Below are 9,372 nucleotides of genomic sequence, written 5' to 3'. Positions count from 1 at the left end.
TACTCGGCGCTGCGCTAATTCAACTGATAATTGCGCAGTCATGCAATGCTGCACCCAAGTAGAGCTTTCTTTCGGTGGTATTTGATCACCTGTATGCTTTTTATTTTTCACGCTATAAACAAAAAAAGACCGAAAATATTAAAGAAAAACGTTATTTTTTACTTTCAGCTATAAAAATATATAGTAAACTCAAAGTTAGTTATAAATTTCGGCAAAAATGTATTCTGCTACATGTTTTTGGTAAAAAAAAATCCCATTAAATGTATATTGATTGCTTTGTGTGAAAGTTATAGCGTCTACAAACTATGGTATAGATACTGCAATTTGACATTTTTTTTCTATACAGCGCTCCGCTAGTTTAACGGACAATTGCGCAGTCATGCAATACGGTACATAAATTAAATTTATATCCTTTTTTCACACAGAGCTTTCTTTTGGTGGTAGTTTATCACCTGTGCACTTTTTATTTTTGGCGCTATAAACAAAAAAATGTTTGAAGAAAAACATTTTTTTTTAAAAAAAACAATATTTTCTCATTTCGGTTATAAAAAATATCCAAAAAAACCTAAAATTTCATATTAAATTTAGGCCAAAATGTATTCTGCTACATGTTTTTGGTTAAAAAAAATCCCAGTAAGTATATATTTATTGCTTTGTGTGAAAGTTATAGCATCTAGAAACTATGCTATAGATAATGGAATTTACACAGCTTTTACTTTGACTGCTCATCACATTTCTTGAAGTGCTAAAATACCAGGATAGTACAAACACCCTCAAATGACCCCTTTTTGGAAAGTAGACACCCTAAGCTATCTGCTGAGAGGCATATTGAGTCCATGTAAGATTTATTTTTTTCCACAAGTTTCTGGAAAATGACAAAAACATTTTTTTTATTTTTTTTTTTTACGAAAAGTCATTTTAAATTATTTCTCGCACAAGCCATGGGTATATATGGAATTACACCCCAAAATACATTCTGCTACTTCTACCGATTAGGAATTTAGGCATGGTGAGTATTTTGCAGATCTCATTTTTTCTCACAAGGTTTTGAAATATAAAAAAAAATAGAAAAAATGTTTTGTTTTTTTTTTAATTTTCCAAAAACTTGTGGCAACAAATGAGATCTGCAAAATACTTACCATGCTTCTTATCAAATCACTTGGGGTGTCTTCTTTCCAAAAAGGGGTCATTTGGGGGGGGGGGGTAAGGTGCTATCCTGCATTTCAGGGCCTCCGAAACTGTGATAGGTAGTCTGGAAGTGTAATGAAATAAAGTCCTTTAAAAGCCTGAAGGTGCTTATTGGATTTTGGGGTCCTGTACTTGGCTAGACTGCCAAAACGTCTCTCACATGTGGTACCCCCATACTCGGGAGAAGTAGCAGAATGTATTTTGGGGAGTAATTCCACATATACCATGGCATGTGTAAGCAGTAAATCATTTACGTAAAAAAAAAAATACATTTTTGTCATTTTCCAAAAACTTGTGGTAAAAAAATAAATTCTTCTATTGATTCAACATGCCTCTCAGCAAATAGTTTGGGGTGTCTTCTTTCCAAAAAGGGGAGCCCAGCATTAGAAGTTTATGCCACACATCACTCACTCTTCTAACCACCTGAAGACCAAGCCTTTTCTGACACTTTTTGTTCACATGAAAAAAATCTGTATTTTTTACTAGGAAATTTAAACCCCAAACATATATTTTTTTAAAGCAGCCACCCTAGTGAATAAAATGGTGGGTACTACAATTTGTTATGGCACATTGTACTTGTGCAGCGATTTTTCAAAAGCAATTTAAAAAAAAAAAATACAGTTTTTACTTTTAATGCACAAAAATACAATATATTGGCCAATTATTTGGTAAAGTATAAAAGATGATGGTATGCCGAGTAAATAGATACCAAACATGACATGCTTTAAAACTGCGCATGCCCCGTGCAATGGCGACAAACTGCATACATTTTTAAAATCCATAGGCAATGCTTTAAAAGCTTCCATTTTCAGATTTAGAGGAGGTCTAGTGTTAGAATTACTGCCCTTGATCTGACGTTCACGGCGATACCTCACATGTATGGTGAAAACGCTGTTTACATATCGGCACAGGGTCAATGCTTGTGAACGCAGGTGTGTGCGTGCATGGGAGGGGCGATTTTTTTTTTTTTTTTTTTTTTGTTTAAGTTATTTTGATTTTTTTTTAAATATTTTTACACTGTTCCTTTCATTTTTTTTTTTATAACTTTTAATGCTATCACAGGGAATGTAACTATCCCCTATAACTTCAATGGGCATTGTCATATATTCTTTTTTTGAGAAATTTGGGGTCTATCAGACTCTGGATATCTCCTCTGCCCTTACATTATCTAAAATGAAAATCGATGTGATCAGATGCTTTCCCAATTTACAAATGGCGCTGTTTATATCCTGCGAAACTGAAGTGATGAAATGCTCGTAGCTTCCGAATTCTTAGACTATTGAGATGATTGGCACCACTCTGGTCTCCAATCAACTCTATGGTCAGCTGGCAGAAACACCGGCTACATTCTCAGGTTCCCCCGATGGCACGAGACTGCCCGTGAAGGCTGTGGAAGGCAGCAGGGAAGGGGGGCATCATATCCTGCTGCTTGTAAAAGCAATCCTGCAGCTAATTAGCCACTAGGACTTTTATATGAAAGCTGATCGCCGGCTGTAAAAAAATGACACCAAGATGATGCCTGCAACTGTGGCAATGGGTGATGCTACAATATCCGGTGATGTATTGATGCTTTATTCTTGATCTAAATATGATTTGCATTTCTGACAATTCTTATGTTATTATACTAACAGAACTTATTCAATAAATCATGTTTTGCTTTAATAATTATTAAGCCTAATCCGTGTATTAGTGAGCGATTGTAGTAGTGTTAAAAACACTTTGTTTTGAGGCAAAACAGGTGTATATGCTATGTTCTTTTTTTTTTTTGTATGCAGCCTGTGGACTGAATGAAAAATTGAGAAGAAATCTCTGCCAGTAAAAGTGTGTGGTATGCCCACCATTAGAATATACCGCCCTGCATCCACCCACTTCTAATGGTGGGCACACATTAGGTCACACTTTGCCACAAGTGCCAGTTCCAAGACTGTACAAATGTCTAAATAGTGGCACGCTTGAATAAAAATTGTCCACGTATAAGTGGTACCCCATATGGAAAAAGGATGACACCAAGTCCCAAACTATCTTGCACTGCTCCACATGTAATTTGGGCATCCGGGGGGCTCCTTGTCACTATTTTTTCCCTCGTAAATCCGAAACGTATAAGTATAGCCTGTTGTCCTCTCACAGGTCTTCTACATCTTGACCCCATATCTGGCAAGCTTGCTGGGGAGAAATTGTTTGACTGCAAGAAAAAATTAATCAGGGACTTATCAACGCAGATATTTTGTTGGGGAGTATAGACATCTGCAAATTTTAGGTTAAGGTGATTTGCGAGGGGCTGAATTTTGTGGAGCCAATCAAATTCAGGGTTACCCTGAGGATGACAGAGTGTATTGTCATTGAAATGCATAAAACACATTATACTCTCATATCTATGCCTGGCCATGGCAGCAGAGAACACAGCATATGATGAACTGGGTCTGCGGACCAATACAACCGCAATTCATTTCTTTTAGTAATGCTCATGTTGAGGGTTAGGCCCAAAAAAAATGTAAATTCAGAAACCGTAATGACTTTCCATGCAAATGGTCTGGCAAGGTTTGAATTTGGGTTGGCGGCGATAAATTGTTGTGCATATACTGTAAATTGCTTTGATCCACAATCAACGCATACAGATATTCCGTGAAAAACAGCTCCAAAAATCAAGGGGAGTAGTTACATTTGCTATTTCCACCTGAATTCAGGGTTGGGCAGTGAATGGGGGAAGTACGGGTGCTGCAGAATTTGTGGGCTGTCAATCGAGATTTGCAAGAACATCCGGAAGGATACTAGGAGCTTTATGGGCCTGTGTGGGAATTCTTGGTGGCTGCAGGACAATACTTGTGCTCACCACCGCACCAACTTGTACTGAACTTATGGGACTCGCCACGTCACCAAGTCATACTGCAGTGCTGGAATTATTATTATACAGGATTTATATAGCGCCAACAGTTTGCTCAGCGCTTTACAATATAACGGGAGACAATACAGCAACAATACAGTTCAATACAAGAGGGTTAGGAGGGCCCTGATCCTGGGAGCTTACAATCTAAGAGATATGTGAAAGATCAAGATGTACTAGACCGCTGGTGTCGCCAGTTCACCAAAAGGTAGCACAGCACTAGTACTGGCACTCTGCTGCATATGAGAGTCATCAAAATTTACTGACATGTGCTAACAGAGCTCAGGCCGGATTGTGCGAACACTGCAGTTTTGTGTGCAACGTATAAAGTGACAGTGACCTACTGACACTGCACTTGCTGGGGGAGAAGGTGGGGGGGGGTAACCGTACGGGATAAACGCAGGTGCTGGCAAGTGCTGGGGCTGATCCCGCTAACACTGCGTTTTTGGGCACGCTATACTAATGTGAACGCTGGAATAGTGCTGATCTGATCAAAGATATTGATCTGTTCAGACACTATACTAGCAATGGAGGTTTATTGTGTATGAGCATGTTCCTGACAATCAAAGGGTTAAATGTGATGACTGGTGTACTGATGGGCAATCTGACGCTATGTGGGAGGGGTGTGAAAACCACAGGAGCGCAAATCATGTATATATATTGTGGGAACTTGCTTCAGATGGTAGAGCTTTTTTAAAGCACACAGCAACTCGCTTCTTTTTAAGGGCCTTTTTGCCCAATTTTATTTGAAAGAAAGTTCAATAACCAAAATGATTCCCACGCAGGGGTATCCACCATCACACAAATGCAACAAATTTCAGCCTTCTGGCTCTCTCAGGTATACCGCTTTATGTCTGTCTCCTACAGACTCCTTCCAAAAGGTTGTTTTGGCACACAGCGAACCTCTAGCACACAGCTAGTTTGGCTTCCACCTCTCCTTGGTGAAGCCCACCTGACTCCAAGGCAGAGACCTCCTGTCTGCCGGAGTGGAGCCCTCCTGACTCCTGTCTGCCGAGGTGGAGCCCAGAATCACGGCCTGGCCTCCACAAAACAGGTCCCAAAACAGGCTTTACAAACCAAAGAGGAAACTGATAAACCAGTTTCCTCTGCATTATGAGAACTGCCTGGAGCCTCTCAACCTGTATGGTTGAGAATCCTGGGTCACCATGGATCCACCATGGCAGGATACCGCACAGCCACAATATATTATATGTGATTTTGCGCACCCGTGCCGCCCTGTAGCAGTATTTCTACTATAGGGCGGTAAGGAAGCAGTTACAGAAGCGGTTTGTGTTACATCGCTGCGTTACTTTAACTGACAAATACGCAGTCATGCAACACCACACCCAAATTAAATTTACGTCCTTTTTTTCCCACAAATTGAGCTTTCTTTCGGTGGTATTTGATCGCCTGTGCGTTTTTTATTTTTTGCACTATAAAAAAAAGGCGGACAATTTTGAGAAAAAAACAATATTTTGGACTTTTTGCTATAAGACAAGTCCAGTAAAAAAATTTAAATCAAATTTCATCATAAATTTCGGCCAAAATATATTCTGCGACATGTCTTTGCTAAAAAAAATCCCAATACATGATAATTAATTGGTTTACGTGAAAGTTATAGTGTCTACAAATGGCGGGAAAGATACTGGAATTTTGTTTTATACTAATAATGGCCGCGATCAGCGACTTATGACGGTGATCCGCGATTTATGACAGTGATCAGCGACTTATGGCGGGACTGCGGCGAATATTTTGACACTGGGGGGGAACTGACTTGGGGTCACTGACATCCCCAGTGACACCAATATAATGATCAGTGCAAAAAAAAAAACCCACTGACACTGTACTAATGGCACTAGGTAGGAAGGGGTTAACTTTTTTAGGCAATCAAAGGGTTAACTGTGTGAGGGGAGTGTTTTACTAGTGGGCGGGGGGTGTGTTCTTCACAGGAACACACTAATCCCAGCTAAACTCCACTCTCAGGAACAGTGTGCTGGAAACTGACAGGGAGCAGAGCTGTATTTTAAACAATGCAGCTGTGCTCTGTGTCACTGTTTGACGGCAATCGGCGGGACCCGGTGATTGACACCCGCGGCTGCGTTCGGCGGCACGGGTAGGGTGGTCACACGCCTTGCGCGTGCCCCCTACCTGTTTTGCAAAATTACGTTTTAAAATGTGATTTTGCGCAGCGGTGCCACCCTGTGGTTGTTTTTATACAGCAACTGGTCGGCAAGCAGTTCAAAAAAAAAAAATAACAAACATGTCTATACTTACCTGCTGTGTGCAGTGGTTTTGCATAGAGCAGCCTGGATCCTCCTCTTCTCGGGTCCCCCGCAGGCTCTCCTGGCCTCTCCCTACTGTGGGGTGCCCCCACAGCAAGCAGCTTGCCATAGGGGCACCTGCTGCTCTGTGTCCATTCTCACACGGAGCCATGGTTCAGCCCTGCCTCCTCTCTCTTCTCATTGGCTGTGATTGACAGCAGAGGCAATGGCTCCCACTTGTCTCAGCCAGTGAGAAGAGGGAGTCCCGGGATTGCCGAGACTCTAGTGCACATTACTGGATTGAGAGGGGGCTTAGGTGAGTATTAGGGGGGGCTGGGGGAGATGCTGCACACAAAAGGTTGCGTATTTCTTCCAGATCTGTGCAGTAATCCAATGTGGAATTTTACCTCCTCTAATAAAGACTGGTTACTGCTACTGTCTCTACTTGGTGCAGCGTGATTGGTCTTGTCTCCGCCCACCTCCTGTAGTTTCTAATGACAGGCTGTAGTTGATTGAGCTGCTGTGTCTTTCCCACTGTTCAGCACATGCTATGTACAGCACAGTGATGATATCAACACTACTTTACAAGCAGGAGCGGACTCAAAACTTATGGGGCCCCTGGGCAATAGAGGATCATGGGGCCCCTGTGTCCTCGCCCACACTCAAACCACACCCAAAAAGCCTAGGAAAGGTACCAGGGGCATTTCATGGGGCCCCCTACTGACCCCGGGCCCTCGGGCAGTGCCCGTGTGCCCGAATGGTCAGTCCGCCCGTTTACAAGGTAAGAACTATAATAATAATTTACAAAACACATTTGCCACACACAGTGTTGGTTTATATAGTATATTTGTGGCTATTAAAGGATTAGGTTATCTTTGTAAAAAAAAATCTAAATAATAAATGCACAGCTTTTTGCAGGTTAAAAAAAAAATGTGCTTTTACTTTTTTTTTTTTTTACTAGGAGTCTGCAAACCATTGTACCTGCAATCTACAGACTGTCAGTATATCTGTCTGCTCATACCTCATACAGGCAGGCAGTTACACAATTACAGGAAGCATCAGTGAACTACCTAGAATGCTCAACAGCGCCTTGGTAGTTCATTGAGAGCTACAAGCCATCAGCCGCAAAGGCTGTCAATACTTATAGTTTTCCCATTCACAGAGTTTTCCCATTCACAGAGTTTTCCCATTCACAGAACTCCGAATGAATACCCCACAGGGTTGCGTTTTTAAAAAAAATTGTGATGGGTGCGGGGAGAGGATCCCGGCCCACTGTCACAACAGGGGATTCGGATGGTTTGGAGCCTGCTGCAACAGTAACATGTTATACCCTGAATGTATGTTACAAAAGGCAGACGTATCCTTTAAGGACTTGCCCTCGAGGATTCCCCCCCCCCCTTCCTGACCAGGCCCTTTTTTTGCGATACGGCGCTGCGTTACTTTATCTGACAATTGCACGGTCATGCAACACTGTGCATAAATTAAATAAATTACCATTTTTGTTAATCAACTCTGCGGGGTTTTTTTGCGCTATAAATAAAAAAAGACCAACAATTTTGGAAAAAAAATATTTGACTTTTTGCTATAAAACATCCAATAAGACAGCACCACACCCGGGGGAGGAGCCTGACCATGTCTTGGAGGGGGAGCTTGATGTGAGGGCTCCCGGCTCCCAAGAACCTCCAGTGTCCTGCCGAGAAGGGGAGAGATGCGCGGGAAGCCCTGGAGAGATTAGGCTTGCCTGGTGGGGTGCGTGAACTGAGGACCTCCGGGAGTGGCGGCCATTGTGGCGAGTCTTCCTGTGCTCTCGGCGCTGTGTGTTCCCTGGAGCTCAGTGGACGCCGGGCGATCAGGTGATCTGCCGCAAGGGAGCTCTGGGAGGCAGAGGAGCCAGCTGGCGTTTCTTGGAGCAAGAGAGACGCCAGCTCTCTTCCTCCTGCACACAGGACCGTGGCAGCTGGAGATACGCGGAAACGGGCTGGGTGAACCCCCCCTGCAATCTACTCATTGTGTGAGGGGAATGTCAAGTGCAATGTTCCCCAGAAGAGAGTACTTGGAGCCACCTCACCCCTCACTTGGAGTAAAGGAAGAGATGTCCTAAGGGAAGGAATGTCTCTCAGAGAAGTCCAATCTCTACAGAAACCAGAGATCTCACATGGGGGAGAAGTTTTCCTGTTTCGAGTGCGGGAAATGTTTTCCATGTAAGTACTATTTTTATATATATCTCAGTGATAATATAAGAAGGAGCAGCCATACCTTTGTTCAGAGTGCGGGAAATGTTTTTCACAGAAATCCAGCCTGCATATATATTAGAGACCTCACATGAGGAAGATGCTATATCCCTGTTCTAGGTATGGGAAATGTTTTCTCAGATAAGTCTAGACTTTACATATATCAAAGATCTCACACAGGTCAAAAGCCATATGTCTGTCCTGAGTGTGGGAAATACTTTTCATTGAAGCCCAGTCTTCACACACATCTGAGATCTTACACGGAGGAGAAGTTGTATATCTGCACAGAGTGCGGGAAACGTTTTTCAGAGAAGCCCTTTTCTTCATATAGGACAGAGATCTCATACGGGGGAAAAAGCCATATTGGGGACAAGAGGGTGAGTGAGAGCAGTAAAAGTACTGAGATTAATAAATTGCAGGGGAACTGAACTGTATGTATTGAAATGTATGTTCAAACTGAAGAGGGGTTTACCCAGAGGGTCTTAGTGGAAAATCAGAAGGAGGACAATGTAAAATAGATAAAGACTAAAGACCTAGAAGAAGTGAACCCCGGTAGATGAGTTCGAGAGCGGGGGGGGGGGAGAGAAAAAGGAAGAAAAGAACTGAGATGGGGATACCCATGGTGAAATGGTCCCTGACAGCATGAAAAACAAAGTATCAAAGGGAGGAGAGCCTAAGGCTTCCCACAAACAGGATCAATTAAAAAATATATACCCTCACAGGAGAAACAGACTCCAGAGAGACAGCAGGGAATAAGTGTAAGAGGTGAGAGGGAAAACGGCGGGGAATGTTCCAGACTATCCCTGGGAAT

This window comes from Staurois parvus, unplaced genomic scaffold, assembly GCF_062004578.1.
Source record: "Staurois parvus isolate SC_StPar_1 unplaced genomic scaffold, SC_StPar_1.0 ptg001162l, whole genome shotgun sequence".
Lineage (NCBI taxonomy): Eukaryota > Metazoa > Chordata > Amphibia > Anura > Ranidae > Staurois > Staurois parvus.
This window is presented reverse-complemented; position numbering follows the sequence as displayed.